Raw genomic sequence first — 5,777 nt, forward strand, 5'->3', positions numbered from 1 at the left:
TCAGACAAGACAGAGCAGAGGATCATGCAGAGATTTTAAGAAAGTCTACACATTAGCCAGGCATGGATAAATAATTAGCTTACTTTACTTGAACTGATTTTTGCAGCACGGTTTAAAAAAAAAGAAGAAAATCCCAATATTACCAAATATTTCAATGTTTCTACATTTTATTCACAAGACTGTATTTTGATAATTTTCTATGCACTGTTTGTAAATGAGTACTCAGCTCAGGCTGCTGAGCTTAAACACATTATTTTATCTGTTGCTAATATTACCATGCTGGGCCCAGCTTTAGATTTAGGTTCAAATTCAACTTAATGTATCCCAAAGGGTATTCAATTTCTACCAGTTTTTCTCTTCCTAGTTTTAACTTTTGTTCTGTTCAGTTGTTGTAACCCTTCTTGTTTTGTGTTTAAAGGTGACATATCACGCTTTTTTCATCAATAGATATTGGTCTAAGAGGTCCCCAAAACATGTCTTTAAAGTTTATGCTCAAAAAAACACTTTGAAATCAGATTTTGGTCTGCCTGATAAGTCCTCTTCTTCAGTCCTCCTCAGAACACTCTGTTTTCTCTCTGACCACGCCCCCTCAGGAAGTGGATGTGCCTCGGCTGTCCAGCACGTTGATCTAATGTTTACATGTTGGCTGAATATACACGGCTGCTCAGAGATCACGTTACTTCAACCCTCTGAATCTGATCCAGAATCTGATCCTGACGGAGAGGCGCCTGCAGCAGGACCTTTCTGAAGGATTGGTCACAGATTTAGTGTTTCTTGTTGTTTTATTTATCAGTATGTCGACGTGTGTCTTGGTACACAGCTATGAACATGTAGCTATGTGGCTATGCTAACTAGCGCTAGCACTTATCCATGATAAATAAAAATCATCCACTAGATCTTCAAATCTGCAGACGTGGGGAGTAAAACCGACCTCTACCAGAAAGGCAGCAGGACCTTTCTGAATGATTGGTCACAGATAAAGTGTTTCTTGTTGTTTTATTTGTCAGTATGTCGACGTGTGTCTTGGTACACAGCAACAGCTACAGCTACAGCTATGAACATGTAGCTATGTGGCTATGCTAATTAGCGCTAGCACTTATCCATGACAAATAAAAATCATCCACTAGATCTTCAAATCTGCAGACGTGGGGAGTAAAACCAACCTCTGCCAGAAAGGCAGCGGGACCTTTTCTGAATGATTGGTCACAGATTCTGTGTTTCTTGTTGTTTTATTTGTCAGTATGTAGACGTGTGTCTTTGTACACAGCTGCAGCTACAATATGTAGCTATGCTAACTAGCGCTAGCACTTATCCATGATAAATAAAAATCATCCACTAGATCTTCAAATCTGCAGACGTGGGGAGTAAAACCGACCTTTGTGTTTATTAAGACAGCCTACAACTAGCATGCCTCCCTCCTAAGCTCCTTGTTAGCACACGTGTGCAGGGAATGAAAAACTGAGAAGTTGAGTTGTATTTTATACAGGCTATGGGCTGAACAAGCTCCGAGCTCTGACTCCGTGACAGACCGGATATTGTTGTTACGTAACAAAAACACGGAAGTCTGAAACGGCTCGTTTCACACACATTTACAGAAAGGTGGCGAAATCAAAACAGGGGCAGAATGGATTTTTTTTCATTCTCGGGGGGTTTGTAGACAGGGACACATATTTCAGGTAGAGAAACATTAAAAAGTCCATTTTGCATGATATGTCACCTTTAAAAATAACCAAAAAATACTATAGTATAGTATAATTTTCAGGAAACAGTACATTTTATCAAAATCAAACAGCCTTGGTAATGATTGAATAAATGTACCAACACGGCAGAACGAGCGCCAGAGAAATAAGTCTTATGTTCATTTTAAATTCCTTGTGAATATAACATTTAATAGTCTTCTTCCTCATCTTTAAGCAAAGCCCTCCAAGGAATATTAAAACTTTTTACAGATGATGAAAAAGATTTTTATTCAAATTCACACTCTTGACATTTTATTATTTCTAAGTGAATTTCATCCCTCCTGGCAGATCTCCTGAAAAAAAAAGAGAGAGAAAGGGCTGTTGAAAATCAAATATGCCAATTTTAGTGTGTTCTCAGGTGGTGTCGCCCCCGGGCTGTTCTTGAATATTCTAATATCTACTCACATGCCTCCAACTTCCCCAATATAAGAAAATGAAGAATAAGAGGTTGGATGTACCCTGACTAAAGCTTTGACTGCAGATGCTTAAGGCTGCACTTAAGATGTCGAACAAATAGGCTACAGAGAAGGAAAAGCTGTGGGTAGCTTTATCAGATCATGCGGCGAGGCCTGATGTTTTCAGGACACGCAGCAAAGAGTCCAACTGGAGTCCAGCCTGGGCTTCAGTGTTTGGTACAGCTCCTACCAGGTAAGCTGTGAATACTTAAGTACACTGATGATTAAATGATAAAAATCAGAAGCAAATTAAAAGAAGGAGACTGGTGCAAATGGATGGAAGCCCATTTCTGTCTTCCCAGTTATTAAGTCATAATTAAGAGATAGTCATTCATAATTATGAGATAAAAAAAAGTCATAATTGAGATAATAGGTTAACATTATGAGACAAATGTCACCTAATGCAGAATATTGACCCAGGAGATGACTCCAGTCCTGCAGCGCGCCTTCCTGTAACCATCTTCCAACGCGAGTCGTACGTCTGTTTCCAAGCCTCAGTTTGAAGCTCCTTTTTTTCCTTGCATGTGTTTTCATTAGGGATGTCAATTGTAAGTATTCTCCATGTTGGATCTTTAGATATATTAACAATAATCAATTGATTATCGATGAATCATTAAATTAATGCCAAATGCTATTTTCCCCCTAAATCTAATTTTCCTTAGTGACACAATGGCTATGTTTACATGAATTTTCATTCCTCTTTAATTCAGAATAAAAATTAAATCCTCTTTAAAAAGATTAAAAATGACCTTGCAAACACCTAATTCCAAATGAAAATGACCATTCCAAATTAAACTTAAAGGAATATTTCAGGTTTTTTTGAAGTGTCGTCGTATGAGTTACATTACACTATTGCTCCTGCTAGCCACAATGCGTGCCGATGAGCTCTTCCCCTTTAATGAGAAAACCCAGAGGACCGGCAGGTAAGCTAGGCTATTTTCTCTGCGGACGGGGTCGCCTATTTCGCGTAATTTCGCTTAAGTTCAGAAAATATTGTCCAGACACTCATCACGGTGCAAATGCTCCAATTTTTTCAACTGGTGCATGCATTTGCACCGTGATGAGTGCCTGGACCGTATTTTCTCAACTTTGGCGAACTTAAGCGAAATAGGAGGCCCCGTCAGCAAAGAAAATAGCTTAGCTTACCTGCTGGTCCTCTGGGAATGTTTTCCATTATAGGGGAAGAGCTCACCGGCACTCATTGTGGCTAGCAGGAGCAATAGTGTACTGTAACTCACACGACCCCACTTCAAAAAACTGAAATATCCCTTTAAATCCAAAGTTAATGTCTGGTTTATTCTGATTTTAAATCTGAATTGAATAATTTCTCGATCATATATACGTTCATTCCACTTTAAATTAACTCCGGTCATTCTGAGCATGCTCGTTCCCTTGTCCTGTCATGATGATGCACATATTCCAGGATGGCCGCCCGAAGCAAGCGTTGGACTCGACCCAAGACTATTTATTTATTATTCCTTGCTTTGCACTTTCATCCCCTGCTGTCTGGCCTTGCGAGCGGGATGTGTCAGTGTGCTGAGGTAGAGCAGCCGTTGGCTTTGATTCGCCAAATTACAGTCTTCCTCCTTCCTTCTCCGGTCCTCCATCTCTCTTCTCCTTCTCAGCTGAAGAAAGTGAAGCAGTGTGTTTGTGTCGAGCTGCTTATTGAAAACTATAATCAAAATCAAAGTGAAAATTGCACTTATTGTGTGGTCTTCCATGTTGTAACCGAAAATAAAAGAAGCAGGAACTGGAGTCTGTTTCCTTCTGGTAGACGTAAATACGTCACGCCCACAACAAGCTGACCAATCATAACCCTTCCCAACCCCAGACCTTAAGAGGAACTGAATAAAGACGATTACAGGGCGGGGGCGGCAGTAGTTCAGTCCATAGGGACTTGGCTAGGTAACCGAAGGGTCGCCGGTTTGAGTCCCAGCATGGACAAAGTTTGGCAAGTGGACTGGTGGCTGGAGAGAGGCTGGTTGCCTGGGCACTGCCAATGTGCCCTTGAGCAAGGCACCAAACCCCTAACTGCTCGTGGTGCGCTGGTTGTTTGCAGCATCCTCACTCTGACATCTCTCCCTAAGTGCAGGTTCACTTCATGTTTGTGGATGATTGTATGTATGTACCAAAAAAACTGTGTGTAGCATGACCAAAAATAACTCTTCTTCTTCTTCTTCTTCTTCTTCTTCTTCTTCTTCTTCTTCTTCTTCTTCTTCTTCTTCTTCTTCTTCTTCTTCTTCTTCTTCTTCTTCTTCTTCTTCTTCTTCTTCTTCTTCTTCTTCTTCTTCTTCTTCTTCTTCTTCTTCTTCTTCTTCTTCTTCTTCTTCTTCTTCTTCTTCTTCTTCTCCTCCTTCAGTGCCTACATCAATGGGAAGCATCACATTCATGTGCTCTGAATCGCACTAACATCAAAAATAAAGAGAGACACCTTTAAAAGGCTCTGACTGGTTTGAGTGATTTAGGACTCCTCGCTGCTTGGGGTGTTTGTGTGTGTGTGTGTGTGTGTGTGTGTGTGTGTGTGTGTGTGTGTGTGTGTGTGTGGCTGAAAGATAAGCAGCGGCTTATGGCACTCCCTATGAGGCCTTTATAATTCAATCCACTGAACCTTCAGAGAGAGTGTCTCTGAAACACTGTCTGCTGCTGAACTCGGAGGGGTAATTGGCTGTAGCCAGTGTTTGAACTCGCTCACACTGGAGGAAAGGCCTTGTTCTCCTCTGTGTCAAACACAATGAAAGACCACTTAAGGTGTGCTTGTTTGTGAAAATACACAAGTGTGTGTGTGTGTGTGTGTGTGTCCATGGGGTGGGTTGAATAGCTCCAGAGCATGGGCAGGATTCAAGTGTGTATCTGTATGTTAGTGTCCAACAAGTGTACAAGAAAATACTGCCAACTTACCTACTGTGTATAAGACGGATAACTCATATCTGGCTTCCTGTGTCAATTCATTCTTTTGTTCCTTTTTGGAACATGCATGTATAAGTTTTCTCCTTCAGCAGTCTGTGTGGTGTCATGTTTGGAGACCATTTATTCCAGTTCTTTGTCAATTCTGATGGTTAAATTATTAGAACATGTGTAAGTCTTTCTATATTGTCAGCCTGTGCCTCAAAGTAAGAGCGTCCTCTTTACACCAAGGGCCTTATGTGTAAAGAGTGCATACATTCTAAATTGTTGCTTACTCTGTATTTCATGCTCCCACCCAAAGATGTTGAAAAACCAGCATAATGTCAGAATGTGTGGACCCTGATGCAAACTTTTGACAAAGTTTGAAAAGTCCTGAAACTCACCAAATGTGCCAAAATATATTTTTTAGTTCATCTCACTGAATTAAGTTCATGCAAAAACATTTTAACATCGCAAAATAGTTTGAGCTTTAATCAGTATAATTCTTAAAGCCTCTGGTAACCCAAATCAACAAGAACATTCTACCTATGATATTTATAGTCACTTTTAAATGCTATTATATATATATTTAAAATATTAGAACTGAACTTTAATCCATTTTTGAAGTATTATCAAATGACTGTCAATTCCCAGGAGTGTATGAAACAGTTGAAATTGAGACAGCCTGCATCCCTCAGTA

General features: G+C 40.1%; 1 long non-coding RNA gene across 1 annotated transcript; it reads right to left on the reverse strand.

Annotated features, from left to right (window-relative positions):
• Positions 1–1,868: 1,868 nt before the first annotated feature.
• Positions 1,869–4,381, reverse strand: LOC117827265. Its single transcript, XR_004634176.1, has 2 exons — positions 4,324–4,381; positions 1,869–2,032 (listed from the first exon to the last, which is right to left on the reverse strand). It is a non-coding gene; the product is annotated as an uncharacterized LOC117827265 (long non-coding RNA).
• Between the last annotated feature and the right edge of the window lie 1,396 nt (positions 4,382–5,777).

Source organism: Notolabrus celidotus, chromosome 15 (assembly GCF_009762535.1).
Source record: "Notolabrus celidotus isolate fNotCel1 chromosome 15, fNotCel1.pri, whole genome shotgun sequence".
Taxonomy (NCBI): domain Eukaryota; kingdom Metazoa; phylum Chordata; class Actinopteri; order Labriformes; family Labridae; genus Notolabrus; species Notolabrus celidotus.